The following is a 16,646-nucleotide window of genomic DNA, read 5'->3' as shown; positions in this document are numbered from 1 at the left end:
GTTCCAGTGTCTTGGGCACAAACCATCACTTACAATGCCCTTTCCACAGCCTTTCCAGGATGCCCATTGAGAATTCATAAATATCTGACTCCTAGTCACCTTCTCCAGTATGCCAGCACTTCTAAACATCACTGTATAAGTCATCTGAGAATAGCAGTTATGTATTTTCACTTCTGAGACTCCAGCCTCTTGACAGTGCACCCTGAATTCAAATGAATTTCTGCTTTTCCAGGCATAGGATCAATTAAATGAATAACATATGAGGGAAGCCCCAAACAAAAGCAAAATTAGGAGGAAAAATTACACAGTGTGTGCTTACTGGACTGGAGGTCACTTTCCTTAGTTGTATTTCTCACTTTGAAATCTGGCATTAAGGAAAACAGCCTCCTTGGGGGCTCTAGGCACATTCTGCTCCACCTAGGTGAGACCTCCTTAAGCAAATGATCTGGTCACACTAGGGACTTTTCTTGATACTCAGGACTGTGAAGTATCTGATTTTCTAAAAAATAGGTCTGATGTTCTAAAGTACTCCTTAGATGACCATTATTATCTTTGCAAGGCTTCCTGCTCCCATTGAAATTAGTTTTGAAGGTTGTTCACAAAGTTGTAAGACTGATTTTCCTCTTACCAGCTGTGGAAGGAGAACATTTGGGAACTATATGGCAGACAAGGGACATTGTTAATGTTATTTTACAAACTCATATATGTAACTTTGATTATAGGAGTACACATTTATATCAGTGTCCAGGTTCCAAGGACTTCCTGCTGCTGGCAGTTCTGCATGGAGGGGAAGATGTTATTAAAACCCACAAATCCCTACTGTGAACATAACTTTTAATTTGACAGTCATAAAAGTCATCAACTATAACCATAACTACCATTTTAAAGATAGAGGAAGTGAGGCAGAGAAAGGTAATGGCATTTCAGTGAAGCTATATTAATATAGTGGTAGATCTTGCCATTAGCTGCAACTTACTCATTTTCAGTCAAAAATAAATTTCTTTCATGGGACATGAATATTATTGATTAGCAATATGCTTTAACTTTCCTGGAAAAAGTGTTTCCTTTCTAGTCTCCATTCTTTCTGTTCGCCAAATAAATTTTAGTTAATCCAAATGAATTTTGAAACTCAGCGGTGAGATTGTGCTTTATGCTGTTGGAGCCTAAGAATCTTTGACTTTTGTAGTTCAGGATATGGAAATAGACATGCACTGAGTGAAACTGAAATCAGATTTAGAGTCAACCTTTACATGACTCCTCTGTGCCTTGATCTTGTCCATCTTCTTAAGTATTGCTAAACTTAATCCACACAGTACTCTTACGAGAAGAGGTATTGCTCCCAGTTTTACAATTGAATCTGACAGTTGGTCTTGATAACAAATACAATATATAAGTGTTTTTTATTATTTATTTATTTTTGCACTAGGTCTTAGTTGAAGCGACGGGGGCTACTCTTTATTGCACCGTGCAGGTTTCTCATTTTGGTAGTTTCTCTTGTTCCAGAGCACAGGCTCTAGGCAGTAGTTGTAGCTTGCGGGCTTAGTTGCCCTGTGGCATGTGGGATCTTTCTGGACCAGGGATGGAACTCATGTACCCTGCATTGGCAGGTGGAGTTTTAGCCACTGGACCACCAGGAAAGTCCTATAATCATTTTATCCAGTATCCAGCAACATGTTTCTTCTAAGTCCCAAGATTATGTGGAATCTCTCATTAGGACCGCATTATTGGTACTCAATGATACTTTGCTAAAATGGGTAAAAAAAGATTAATAAAAGTTATGACCTGATATTAAAAGTTATTAAATATTATGACTATTACAAGCAGTAATTATAAGATTGGGGAATTTCTCAACATGTATTTTGGAGAATAAGGGAAGGTAGGAATAAGTGGAGATTATGGGAAAAGATATCAGACCATGTAAGGGCATTCTTGTTAGCTCTTGCCAGTGTAACTGAAGTTACCAATGGAATGTAAAAACAGAGTAACTGATAATAAACAAGCACAATGCATGGTATATAATACTAAAGCTGTATTTTAGAGTCCTGGTGCATCTTATAAAGAGAATTCTCACTGAATGAATACCCTAGTAGGACCCATTGCTTTTCTTGTTACCCTTCGGTAATAACATAACCCTGCTCTGCTGCTAAGTCACTTCAGTTGTGTCTGACTCCCTGTGATCCCAGAGACGGCAGCCCACCAGGCTCTGCTGTCCCCAGGATTCTCCAGGCAAGAGCACTGGAATGGGTTGCCATTTCCTTCTCCAGGGCATGAAAGTGAAAAGCGAAAGTGAAGTCACTCAGTTGTGTCAGACTCTTTGCGACCCCATGGACTGCAGCCCACCAGGCTCCTCTGTCCATGGGATTTTCCAGGCAAGAGTACTAGAGTGGGTTGCCATTGCCCTCTCCGGTAACATAACCCTAAGGTCATAAAACACATTAAAACTGTGTTTTAATACATAAAACACAGTTCAATAATTAAAATATCTGGTGTGCTATCATACTAAAAATGTCATACTTCAATCTTGAAGTATTAAAATGACATACTTCAACCTTGATTTAAGGTTGAGACTTTTCTCCCTCTCCAGTTTGGCCTTTTTAAAGCAGAAAATCTGTAGTTGGAGAAGAGGAACATGTGCTGAGTTTCTTTCATTCCCCACTTAGCACACGTACTCCTATTTTTCTTACTTTAGATCCTGAACACTGCAGATTGGACCACAAGGAGGGACATGCGATCAGAGAAGCAATAAAGTTCTTATTAGCTGACTAGCACTGTCCCATTGGTCTAGCATACCATCACATAATATAGGCATAAAGTTGACTGTTACACTCATGGACACCTTTATGGATTTGTTCATGACTCATTTTCCCCATTGCAAGAAATTTCTCCCTTTTAGTTCCCATGAGGAGGACAAATGCATGGCTGATAGCTCACTTCTTTGATACCTAGGTATCTGGCAACACCTGGATCTTCTATCAGCCAACTTTCAAAAAAAGTTTCTACATTAAGTATTTTGAGCAGTAATAAGTTTAATATATGGAATTATTGCTTTAAAAATTATTGCAAGCATTGATAAAGAAGATTCTAGGCTGAATGTTTAGGAATGACCATCAAAAAAAAAAAAAAGAAAAAGAAAAAAAGAACTGGCCCATCTGGAGAATAGCTACCTCTGATATCACTACTGAGGCTGTGGCAGAATTGATCAGCTGCTGCCATTGATTACTGAAAATATCTTTGGGAACACAGGGAGCTAGAACATGGACATCATAGCTTTGACCATGGGTCATCTAAGCAAAGCATAACATCATTGCTGCTGCTTCAGCCATCTCCACTACGTCTCATCAACAAGGTAACTGGAGCATGGACACTGTTCCAGAGAAAACTCATATTCCCATGATGATGCTTCCTAGCTGAAACATCCAAGTAAGGTGTAGGAAAATAGATTCTGCTTTACTGTGCCTTCCAAACTTCAAACACATGTTCCTATTGTCAGAAACAAATTTATGTACAGAAATATAGCTCTAAGGGAGTCTGGGAGGTGATTTTAGCTTTCTAATTTTTTAAAATCCATGTGTGTGCATGTGTATTATTTATTTTACCCAAACTTTATTAGATATAACTAACAAATAAAGATATTTTAGTATGCATATACATTGTGAAATGATCACAGTCAAACTAATTAACATACCAATCACCTCACATATTACCCCTACTTCTTTTTTGGTGTGATGAGAACATTTGAGATCTATTTATTAGCAGATTTCAAGTGTACAAATATTATTAATTATAGTGACCATGATGAACATAAGTTTTAGGTTTCCCAAACTTATTTATCTCATAACTGAAAGTTTGTATCCTTTGATCAGTATTTCCTCCTTCCCTCATGGCCAGGCTCTGATAATCACTACTTCTACTCACTGAAAACATAATATATTGATGAAAGAAATTGAAGAAGGTGCAAAAAATGGTGAGATAATCTGTATTCATGGATGGGAAGAATTAATATCATTAAAATGTTCATTGCACCCAAAGTGATGTACAGATTCAGTGCAGTTCATATTAAAATTCAATGGCATTTCCACAGAAATAGAAAAAATAATCCTTAAATTCATATAGAACCGCAAAAAACCCTGACTAGCTAAAGAAGTCTTGAGCAAGAAAAACAAAGCTGGAGACATCACATATCCTGATTTCCAACTATAGATTACAATGCTATAGTAATCAAAAGAGTTTCAGTTCAGTTCAGTTCAGTTCAGTTGCTCAGTTGCCTCTGAGTCTTTGTGATCCCATGGACTGCAGTATGCCAGGCTTCTGTGTCCAAGACTAACTCTCGGAGCTTACTCAAACTCATGTCCATTGAGTCAGTGATGCCATCCAACCATCTCATCCTCTGTCATACCCTTCTCCTCCCACCTTCAATCATTCCCAGCATCAGGGTCTTTTCAAATGAGTCAGTTTTTTGCATCAGGTGGCCAAAGTATTGGAATTTCAGCTTCAGCATCAGTCCTTCTAATGAATATTCAGGATGATTTCCATTAGGATGGACTGGTTGATCTCCTTGCTGTCCAAGGGACTCTCAAGAGTCTTCTCAAACACCACAGTTCAAAAGCATCAATCCTTTGGCACTCAACCTTCTTTATAGTCCCAACTCTCACATCCATACATAACTACTGGAAAAACCATAGCTTTGACTAGATGAACCTTTGTTAGCAAAGTAATGTCTCAGCTTTTTAATATGCTGCCTAGGTTTGTCATAACTTTTCTTGCAAGGAGCAAACGTCTTTTAATTTCATGGCTGCAATCACCATCTGCAGTGATTTTGGAGCCCCCCAAAATAAAGTCTGCCACTATTTCCATTGTTTACCCATCTATTTGCCATGAAGTGATGGGACTAGATGCCATGATCTTAGTTTTCTGAATGTTGAGCTTTAAGCCAACTTTTTCACTCTCCTCTTTCACTTTCATCAAGAGGCTTTTTAGTTCCTCTTGACTTTCTGCCATAAGGGTGGTGTCATCTGCATATCTGAGGTTATTGATATTTCTCCCAGCAATCTTGATTCCAGCTTGTGCTTCCTCCAGCCCAGCGTTTCTCATGATGTACTCTGCATATAAATTAAATAAGCAGAGTGACAATATATAGCCTTGATGTACTCCTTTCCTGATTTGGAACCAGTCTGTTGTTCCATGTCCAGTTCTAACTGTTGCTTCTTGACCAGCATACAGATTTCTTAGGAGGCAGGTCAGGTGGTCTGGTATGCCCACCTCTTTCAGAATTTTCCACAGTTTGTTGTGATCCACACAGTCAAAGGCTTTGGCATAGGCAATAAAGCAAAAGTAGACATTTTTTCTGGAACTCTCTTGCTTTTTCAGTGATCCAGTGGATGTTGGCAATTTGATCTCTGGTTCCTCTGCCTTTTCTAAATCCAGCTTGAACATCTGGAATTGCACAGTTCATGTACTGTTTAACCCTGGCTTGAGAATTTTGAGCAGTACTTTACTAGCATGTGAGCTGAGTGCAATTGTGTGGTAGTTTGAGCATTCTTTGGCATTGCCTTTCTTTGGGATAGGAATGAAAACTGACCTTTTCCAGTCCTGTGGCCAAATTTGCTGGCATACTGAGTGCAGCACTTTTACAACATTATCTTTTAGGTTTTGAAATAGCTCAGCTGGAATTCCATCACTTCCACTAGCTTTGCTTATAGTGAGTGATGCTTTCTAAGGCCCACTTGACTTCGCATTCCAGGATGTCTGGCTCTTGGTGAGTGATCATACCATCATGGTTATCTGAGTCATGAAGATCTTTTTTGTGTAGTTCTTCTGTGTATTCTTGTCAACTCTTCTTAATGTCTTCTGCTTCTGTTCCGTCCATACCATTTCTTTCCTATATTGAGCCCATCTTTTCATGAAATGTTCCCTTGATATCTCTAATTTCCTTAAAGAGATCTCTAGTCTTTCCTATTCTATTATTTTCCTCTTTTTTTTTTTTTGCATTTATCACTGAGGAAGGCTTTCTTATCTCTCCTTGCTATTCTTTGGAACTCTGCATTCAAATGGGTGTATCTTTCCTTTTCTCCTTTGCCTTTTGCTTCTCTTCTTTTCACAGCTATTTTTAAGACCTCCTCAGACATTCTGCTTTTTTGCATTTCTATTTCTTGTGGATGGTTTTGATCACTGCTTTCTGTACAGTGACATGAACCTCTGTCCATAATTCTTCAGGCACTCTGTGCCTCAGATCTAACCCCTTGAATTTATTTGTCACTTCTACTGTATAATCATGAGGGATTTGATTTAGGTCATACCTGAATGATCTAGTGGTTTTGCCTACTTTCTTCAATTTCAGTCTGACTTTGGCCATTAGGAGTTCATGATCTGAGCCACAGTCAGCTCCTGGTCTTATTTTTGCTGACTGTATAGAGCTTCTCCCCTGGGTATTCTTTGGAAGGAATGATGCTAAAGCTGAAATGCCAGTATTTTGGCCACCTCATGCGAAGAGTTGACTCATTGGAAAAGACTTTGATGCTGGGAGGGATTGGGGGCAGGAGGAAAACGGGACGATAGAGGATGAGATGGTTGGATGGCATCACTGACTCGATGGACGTGAGTTTAAGTGAACTCTGGGAGTTGATGATAGACAGGGAGGCCTGGCATGCTGCGATTCATGGGGTCACAAAGAGTCGAACACAACTGAGCGACTGAACTGAACTGAACTGATAGAGCTTCTCCATTTTTGGCTGCAAAGAATATAATCAGTTTGATTTTGGTACTGACTGTCTGTTGATGTCCATGTATAGAGTCTTCTCTGTGTTGTTGAAAGAGGGTGTTTGCTATGACCAATGCATTCTCTTGGCAAAACTCTATTAGCCTTTACCCTGCTTCATTCTGTACTTCAAGGCCAAATTTTCCTGTTGCTCCAGGTATTTCTCTTGACTTCCTACTTTTGCATTCCAGTCCCTGTAATGAAAAGGACATCTTTTTGGGTGTTAGTTCTAGAAGGTCTTGTAGGTGTTTGTAGAAACGTTCAACCTCAACTTCAGCATTACTGGTCGGGGCATAGATTTGGATTACTGTGGTATTGAATGGTTTGCCTTGGAAACTTAACAGAGATCATTCTGTTGTTTTTTAGATTGCATCCAAGTACTACATTTCAGACTCTCTTGTTGACTATGATGGCTACTCCATTTCTTCTAAGGGATTTTTTCCCACAGCAGTAGATAAAATGGTCATCTGAGTTAAATTCACCCATTCAGTCCATTTTAGTTCACTGTTTCCTAAAGTTCTTAAATTAAAAGAAAAATTTTTTAACAACCAAGTTAGGATAATTTGATCTTAAATTTATCTGAATTTATGGCTTAAGATCATGTAAAGTCCTGGTTTATAGCCTTTTCCAGTTTTCCAAAAGACTTTGGTATTAGTATAAATACAGTAAAAATATTTAATGATGAAAGTCCTATGCAGTCCCCCTAAGAAAGAAAGGATGCTATAGCTGGAGATGTAGTACTACATTTCAAAGTGACAACAGCACCTCTTGAGTTTTGTGAGAGGCTAAAGAAATGAACAGAAATGTAGATTCTTGTATATTTATGGGACTGTGTCTCCTTTAGATTTCCAAAAGGTCCAAAAGGAAACAGATGACACAACCAAGTTAGGATAATTTGATCAGAAATTTATCTGAATTTTTGGCGTAAGGTCATCTAAAGTCCTGGTTTGTAGCCTTTATTCACGATAAAGCCTATTTTCACGATATAAATACAAGATGATTTCAAACTAAAAATACCAGAGTTGTTTAGATTCCCCAGTATATAACTTTTTTTTTTCTACCACGTTCTTTTCCTTTCTAGGAGTTTTGGGCTTTTTGGGATTGGGAGAAGGCTGGAGAAACTAATGGGAGTGAGGTCATGAGTGGGTAAGTTCACTCTTCTGCCCTTTCTTTTTCCATTACCCCGTCTAATCTCTAGGACCTGCTGCTATGTCTGGTGCAAGGTGCCAGACTTTCTCTTTCATGTTGATGTATCTTGGGGGCCTCCATGTTCTAATCTTGACTTTTATCTGGCTTTTCTCACATCTTCTCTACTCACTGAACCTCTCATTTAAGTCTGCATATCAGATGCCCAGTTGTGTTCAGAGTTGCAGTTGTTTTCTATGAGTCCAGAGAGCAGGGGACCTCTTTAGGGTGTCTGAATATTCCATGAAGGTTAAGCAGTTTTCCAGTATTATTTGACAGCCTTACACAGCAAGTGGTTTGAGAAATTCTGAGGTCTAGAGAAATCCCTGGAGAATCCCATGGACAGAGGAGCTTGGTAGACTACAGTCCACAGGGTTGCAAAGAGTTGAACATGACTTAGAGACTAGACAACAAGTGTCCCAAGGAGTTCATGGTATCAAAAGGAATAATTGTGCCTGCTTAAATTTATGTTAAAGGTCAACAGACAAAGGGATATTTTTAAAATATCCCTTTAAAAGTGGACATATAGTTCTTGAATATGTAGTTAGTGCATATCATGGAGATCAAATGAATGTGTTTGTGACTCAGTCACTTAGCCAGACATGGCTAAATAATAATAAAGTTATTATTAAGGCTGGACAATTACTAAGGCCATGACATAAGGAACATAGAAATTGCTATATATCAAGTTAATGAAGAAGATAAAATATTAATAATTCTTAAATTTTCTTCAGTATGAACTTGACCAAATCTGTAAGCTGCATCCACTTGATCAAAATTCTCATGTAGCACATTAGGAGATATAAGAATAATTTAAAAATCATTATTTAAATGGAGAATGTTAGAAAACTTCATGTGTGGGAATAAAGGCTATTTTCAACCACAGGTGTTACTATAAGAGTTTGCATAAGCAGACAAATGAAGCAAAATATAGAAATACTAATTTTTTTTGCACATTAATATAAGAATATCAGGCATCCATAATAAAATAGTTTGCATCTATTTTATGCTATAATTCATAGTTAAATTTAATTATATTCTTGGCTCCCAAGTATCAAAATAGCATATTTTAAAAATTACACTTTTTTTTTACATAATTAATCTACATTTATGGGCTTGCTAGGTAGCGCTAGTGGTAAAGAACCTGCCTGCCAGTGCAGGAGACTTAAGAGATGTGGGTTCGATCCCTGGATTAGAAAGATTCCCCTGGAGGAGGGCACAGCAGCCCACTTCACTATTCTTACCTGGAGAATCCTATGGACAGAGGAGCCTGGTGGGCTACAGTCCATGGGGTTGCAAAGAGCTGGACATGACTGAGTGACTTTCACTTTCAGTCTATATTAATTAGCATGTAAAATGTCAAAACTTGTTTCTCTACATGGTGGGTATACATTATATGTAAATGTAAAATTTGTTGAAGATTGCATTTAAATGGGATTTATAACGCAATATATTTTCAACCTAAAATCATATCCTTATAACATACAATGCAAAAAAATGGCAGACCCATTGTCTAAGGGACTGAAGATGTTCTGCCTCTATACTGTTGAATGTGGTAGCAACCAGCTGCATGCAGTTATTGCAATTTAAATTAGTTAAAGTGAAATAAAATAAAAAGTTTAGTTTCCCATTTAGCAACATCCCAACTGCTCAGTAGTGTGTGTAACTGGCGGCTATCATTTTGGATGGTGCAGTTGTATATTTGCATCATTGTTCACAGAAAAGGCTGTCTGACAGCGTGGAGCTATACTATTGTAAAAGGGATTTGTTAAATAGTAGGAAAGGATACTTTATGTGTTAAAGTTATCCTTGCTGATGTCTTTTCCATGATAAGAATTTAGAGAGTAGGATTTTTTTGTCTGACCAGTTCTGATTCATGCTGAATGCTAAATACATACAAATCCATTTATTGTGGGCTTCCCAAGTGGCACTAGTGGTAAAGAATCCACCTGCCGATGCAGGAGACTAAGAGACTCGGGTTCAGTCCCTGGGTCAGGAAGATCCCCTGGAGCAGGGCATGGCAACCCACTCCAATATTCTTGCCTGGAGAATCCCATGGACAGAGGAGCTTGGTAGAATACAGTCCACAGGGTTGCAAAGAGTTGGACATAACTTAGAGACTAGACAACAATGTCTATTGACAGTTAATATTATTAGTAATTGATAATAATAGCTAGTGTTTCTTGAACTCTCAATGAATTATAAAATTTATCAGAAACCTCTGATTATATACTACTTCTGCATTTTCCTATTTTACAGATAAGGAAACTGAGGATTGGGGGAGTTAGGCAACTTGCTCAAAAGTCTGATATTTGAACTCAGGAAATCTGTTATGTTTGTATGTTAAGGGTCAGTTTCATACTCCAGCTTTTCGTCTGCTCTAGCTTTAGAGTCCAATACAATATAAGCCCACTTAATAACCTGGTAGTCTCAATTCTACTATTTTGAAAGAAAATTTAACAACTAGTGTTGTGTCAAATAATCCCACAATATATATATTATATTAAATGTAGCCAAACCTTGAGATGCTGTGTACTGATGGCATCTGACAGGACAGACCGAAGCTATTGATCAGAGGAACAGAAGACACGTGCTTCTTTAGAGTCAGCGTTACATTTGTTTGCAGCTGAAGACAATTATGGATTTCTGCTACAATGGAACAGACTGACAATATGCTGTCAGCCAAAGACCTGGAAATCGCATAATTAAACCAGTCTCAACTTGGCATTGATAAGGAATAAAGCTCCAGCTAAAAGCAGATGCCTCTGGAGTCATGGGTGACGACCTCCAGGTGTTACATCATTTTCAGCCCAACATTTTTTGGTAATTTATGTAACTCCAACTCTGTGACAAATGTGAGCTAAGTTTTCAGAGTTGGGGCAGAAATGATGCTATACAGATGGAGGGCTGATGCACAATTTGAAGTATTGTCACGTTTGTGTCAATGGCTGAAAAAGTTTCTGCAAGCAGTCAGAACATGTTGCTGCACATCAATCAGATAAAAACTTGCTGAGTTTCAGTAAAATTCTACTGGCCATGAAGGTAAAAACTATATTGTCAGAGTTTTTTTGTTATCTATAAGACAAATACTGGGTTTCTTAAGAACTGTGTGTGTGACAGAGAAAGAGAGAGAGAGAGAAATAGATTCATAATGCTGTAAGAAAAATAAAATTTGCAAACAGAGGATCATAAGTCTGTGGGTATATATGTATATTGGCTGTACACGCTCAGTGGCAAAAGTCAGAAGTGGTTCAGGCTGGTTTTAGCAAAGAAGCACACATTGGAATCTACTGATTCTTATAGCTGGTATTTTCAAGAGGTCAAGCTATATTTAGGCATGGTTGAATTATGAGGTTAGATTGATATTAAGAAGCTTTCTTGTTTTCTTCCGTTTCTAAATCTACATTCTGCTTCTGAATTCATTCTAAGGAAGCCTCTCTTCATATGGCCACAAAGCTGTCCTTAACCACATTGTCTTAAATGGTTCTTGTTCATGTTCAGTTGCTCAGTTGTGTCCAACTCTTTTCGACCCCATGGACTGCACTGCACTAGGCTTCCCTGTCCTTTACCATCTCCTGATTCTTAGCCTTTAGATGATTCTTAGCCTCTATAATCTAGTAGTTCAGAAGAAGTTCCACGGAGGCCTCTGATTAGTCTGATGTGGGTCATCTGATCATCCTGAATCATATTTGATCTAAAATGGAAGGATGGACATTGAGATTGACCAGGCTTGATCATGTGCTCACCACTGAAAAGAGAAGGTAGAGACCACCCTCCTCATACCACATAGTCTGAGAATAGAGGAGAGACGTTTCCTAAATTGAAAAATGGGTTTCTTATAGCAGCTGAATAAACAGATGATCATGACTTGTGTGTATGTGTTGTGTTCTGTTTTTAAGACCAAACTCTAGCCAAAGTTCATCTGTGACATTATGAAATTCAAGTACCATTTATAAGTTTCTGAGAAAAAATTCAAATATCTTTGTGAATTCATATATGACAGTCAGTACTAAAGTAAATTATCATTCATTTTGTATAGCAGTAACTTAAATTATAATAAAATTTAATATAATATAAATCTAACATTAATTTAATATAATTTAATAATAAAAAGCAGAAACATTACTTTGCCAACAAAGGTCCATCTAGTCAAAGATGGTTTTTCCAGTAGTTATGTATGGATGTGAGAGTTGGACCATAAAGAAAGCTGAGCGCCAAGAATTGATGCTTTTGAACTGTGGTGTTGGAGAAGACTCTTGAGAGTCCTTTGGACTGCAAGGAGATCCAACCAGTCCATTCTAAAGGAGATCAGCCCTGAATGTTCATGGGAGGGACTGATGCTAAACAAATTGCCAACATCCACTGGATCATGGAAAAGGCAAGAGAGTTCCAGAAAAACATCTATTTCTGCTTTATTGACTATGCCAAAGCCTTTGACTGTGTGGATCACAATACACTGTGGAAAATTCTGAGAGAGATGGGAATACCAGACCACCTGACCTGCCTCTTGAGAAACCTAAATGCAGGTCAGGAGGCAACAGTTAGAACTGGACATGGAACAACAGACTGGTTCCAAATAGGAAGAGAAGTATGTCAGGGTTGTATATTGTCACCTGCTTATTTCACTTATATGCAGAGTACATCATGAGAAATGCTGGGCTGGAAGAAGCACAAGCTGGAATCAAGACTTCTGGGAGAAATATCAATAGCTTCAGATATGCAGATGACACTTCCCTTATGGCAGAAAGTGAAGACGAGCTAAAAAGCCTCTTGATAAAAGTGAAAGAGGAGAATGAAAAAGTTGGCTTAAAGCTCAACATCCAGAAAACGAAGATCATGATATCTGGTCCCATCACTTCATGGGAAATAGATGGGGAAACAGTGGAAACAGTGTCAGACTTTATTTTGGGGGGCTCCAAAATCACTGCAGATGGTGATTGCAGCCATGAAATTAAAAGACACTTACTCCTTGGAAGAAAAGTTATGACCAATCTAGATAGTATATTCAAAAGCAGAGACATTACTTTGTCGACTAAGGTCCATCTAGTCAAGGCTATGGCTTTTCCAGTGGTCATGTATGGATGTGAGAGTTGGACTGTGAAGAAGGCTAAGAGCTGAAGAGTTGATGCTTTTGAACTGTGGTGCTTGAGAAGACTCTTGAGAGTCCCTTGGACTACAAGGAGATCCAACCAGTCCATTCTGAAGGAGATCAGCCCTGGGATTTCTTTGGAAGGAATGATGCTAAAGCTGAAACTCCAGTACTTTGGCCACCTCATGAGAAGAGTTGACTCATTGGAAAAGACTCTGATGCTGGTAGGGATTGGGGGCAGGAGGAGAAGGGGACGACAGAGGATGAGATGGCTGGATGGCATCACGGACTTGATGAACGTGAGTCTGAATGAACTCCGGGAGATGATGGACAGGGAGGCCTGGTGTGCTGCGATTCACGGGGTCGCAAAGAGTCAGACATGACTGAGCGACTGAACTGAACTGAACTGATACTAAAGCTGAAACTCCAATACTTTGGCCACCTGATGCAAAGAACTGACTCATTGTAAAAGACCCTGATTCTGGGAACGATTGAAGGCAGGAGGAGAGGGAGATGACAGAGGATGAGATGGTTGGATGGCGTCACCAACTTGATGAATGTGAGTTTGAGCAAGCTGTGGGAGTTGGTGATGGACAGGGAAGCTTGGCATGCTGCAATCCATGGAGTCGCAAAGAGTCAGATACGATTGAGTGACTGAACTAAACCTAAATTATAATAAATTAGTTAACTTTATAATATTAACATAAAGCCTAGATGGTCAATATTCTTAAATAAATATTTGTTGACTTCTGAATGAATATATAACCAAAATCTAATTAGGTTTTCTCTATATTTCATGCTCTGAAAAGAATTTGATTTTTTTTTTAATACTTGAGATATTTGCCAGTGTGAAAGTAAACTAGACCAATGATGGTTAGATAATAAGTGTATTTTATTTGCCTGCCATAGTTTTGCAGTTATTGAGCTCATGAGAAGAAACACTGCTTTTCCAAATCAGAAAGGAATTCTCAGTGAATAGAATTAGGATTCACTTTATTTTTTTTTTTTTTAATTTTAGTTTTTTATTTTTTAAATTTTAAAATCTTTAATTCTTACATGCATTCCCAAACATGAACCCCCCTCCCACCTCCCTCCCCATAACAACTTTCTGGGTCATCCCCATGCACCAGCCCCAAGCATGCTGCATCCTGCGTCAGACATAGACTGGCGATTCAATTCACATGATAGTATACATGTTAGAATGTCATTCTCCCAAATCATCCCACCCTCTCCCTCTCCCTCTGAGTCCAAAAGTCCGCTATACACATCTGTGTCTCTTTCCCTGTCTTGCATACAGGGTCGTCATTGCCATCTTCCTAAATTCCATATATATGTGTTAGTATACTGTATTGGTGTTTTTCTTTCTGGCTTACTTCACTCTGTATAATCGGCTCCAGTTTCATCCATCTCATCAGAACTGATTCAAATGAATTCTTTTTAACGGCTGAGTAATACTCCATTGTGTATATGTACCACAGCTTTCTTATCCATTCATCTGCTGATGGACATCTAGGTTGTTTCCATGTCCTGGCTATTATAAACAGTGCTGCAATGAACATTGGGGTACATGTGTCTCTTTCAGTTCTGGTTTCCTCGGTGTGTATGCCCAGAAGTGGGATTGCTGGGTCATAAGGTAGTTCTATTTGCAATTTTTAAGGAATCTCCACACCATTCTCCATAGTGGCTGTACTAGTTTGCATTCCCACCAACAGTGTAGGAGGGTTCCTTTTCTCCACACCCTCTCCAGCATTTATTGCTTGCAGATTTTTGGATCGCAGCCATTCTGACTGGTGTGAAGTGGTACCTCATTGTGGTTTTGATTTGCATTTCTCTAATAATGAGTGACGTTGAGCATCTTTTCATGTGTTTGTTAGCCATCCGTATGTCTTCTTTGGAGAAATGTCTATTTAGTTCTTTGGCCCATTTTTGATTGGGTCGTTTATTTTTCTGGAATTGAGCTGCATAAGTTGCTTGTATATTTTTGAGATGAGTTGTTTGTCAGTTGCTTCATTTGCTATTATTTTCTCCCATTCAGAAGGCTGTCTTTTCACCTTGCTTATAGTTTCCTTTGTTGTGCAGAAGCTTTTAATTTTAATTAGATCCCATTTGTTTATTTTTGCTTTTATTTCCAGAATTCTGGGAGGTGGATCATAGAGGATCCTGCTGTGATTTATGTCTGAGAGTGTTTTGCCTATGTTCTCCTCTAGGAGTTTTATAGTTTCTGGTCTTACGTTTAGATCTTTAATCCATTTTGAGTTTATTTTTGTGTGCGGTGTTAGAAAGTGATCTAGTTTCATTCTTTTACAAGTGGTTGACCAGTTTTCCCAGCACCACTTGTTAAAGAGATTGTCTTTACTCCATTGTATATTCTTGCCTCCTTTGTCAAAGATAAGGTGTCCATATGTGTGTGGATTTATCTCTGGGCTTTCTATTTTGTTCCAAATAAACAAAGATAACTGATGGTGATCTAAATGTCTAATTTTCCTTGAATAAGGAATTATTTTGCAACATTCTTCAAACTAAATCCATAAAATTTCATGGTAATTATACTTGGAATGTGAATTTTGATGTGATTTTAGGAGCTATTGCATCTTTATTCTGTATCATGCATCTTTCAAATGGCAATCATAAAACCTTGAGAGATTTTCAATGTAGGATCTTATTTCAGAAATCAACAGCATCCAGAACTATGGCTCATTGGAAAACAAAATTCATGTTTTGCTGTGATTTAGGTTATTGAATTGGAATGAAATAGTGTTCACTTCCCTTAAATATACTATTTTTATTAGAGAAAATAGTGAGTGCACAGCTATAGAATTGTCTTTTAAAAGTTCCCTGTTAAAAGATCATACCACTGTGACCTCCATACTCCTTTCTATTTATTGCTTTTCATTGTTGATCATAGGATAATTTGAGGAGCACCTCTGATCTTCAGCAAGATGAAGTTGCTACTGTGTAAAATTCGGTATCCCAAATGGTAAGTGAGCTGATAAAATAGGCAAATCTTCCAGAAGGTGGATTACATTTTCCCTCTCAGGCGGTATTCTATAGAGCACCACATGACTATTTTATTTAGGCACCTTCAAAGGCAGTCCACAGTATTCTTTCCACCTTGATCCTAGCCTGTCATCACACTTATATATACAAAATCTCAAAATATCAGCCAGGGCTGCCCAGTTCCTTACATGGAGAGTGCCTTGGAATGTCTCCATGGTTCCTTCCTGCCTCTGCTCCTTTCTGGCCTTGGGTCTAACTGTACAATTGCCTCTCTGATTTTGTTCTCTTCATTCTTTTCAGTGCTTTGCAGCATGCTACTAAAACTGCAGTGGCAGACAGCAGCCTTGGAAATTTATTAACGTCTTTAGGGTTTTAAGTATTTTCATCTTAGACTATTGTAAGGCTATGCCAAAGGCAAAGCAATCAAGGGGCAAGATCTTGAGATACTTAAAAACTCAAAATTTAGATTAGAATAATAAAGAACTGACAAGAAATGAGGGGGCAGTGGAGGGAGAAAAAGTTTGTATCACAAACCAGGTTTTACAAGTATTAATTCTGTGGAGACTCTATGATGGCATGGGCAGAATCTGAGTGAAAGTGTTAGTCGCTCAGCTGTGTCTT

This window comes from Ovis aries, chromosome 2 (genome assembly GCF_016772045.2).
Source record: "Ovis aries strain OAR_USU_Benz2616 breed Rambouillet chromosome 2, ARS-UI_Ramb_v3.0, whole genome shotgun sequence".
Lineage (NCBI taxonomy): Eukaryota > Metazoa > Chordata > Mammalia > Artiodactyla > Bovidae > Ovis > Ovis aries.
The sequence above is the reverse complement of the archived record's forward strand: the minus strand, read 5'-3'. Positions refer to the sequence as shown.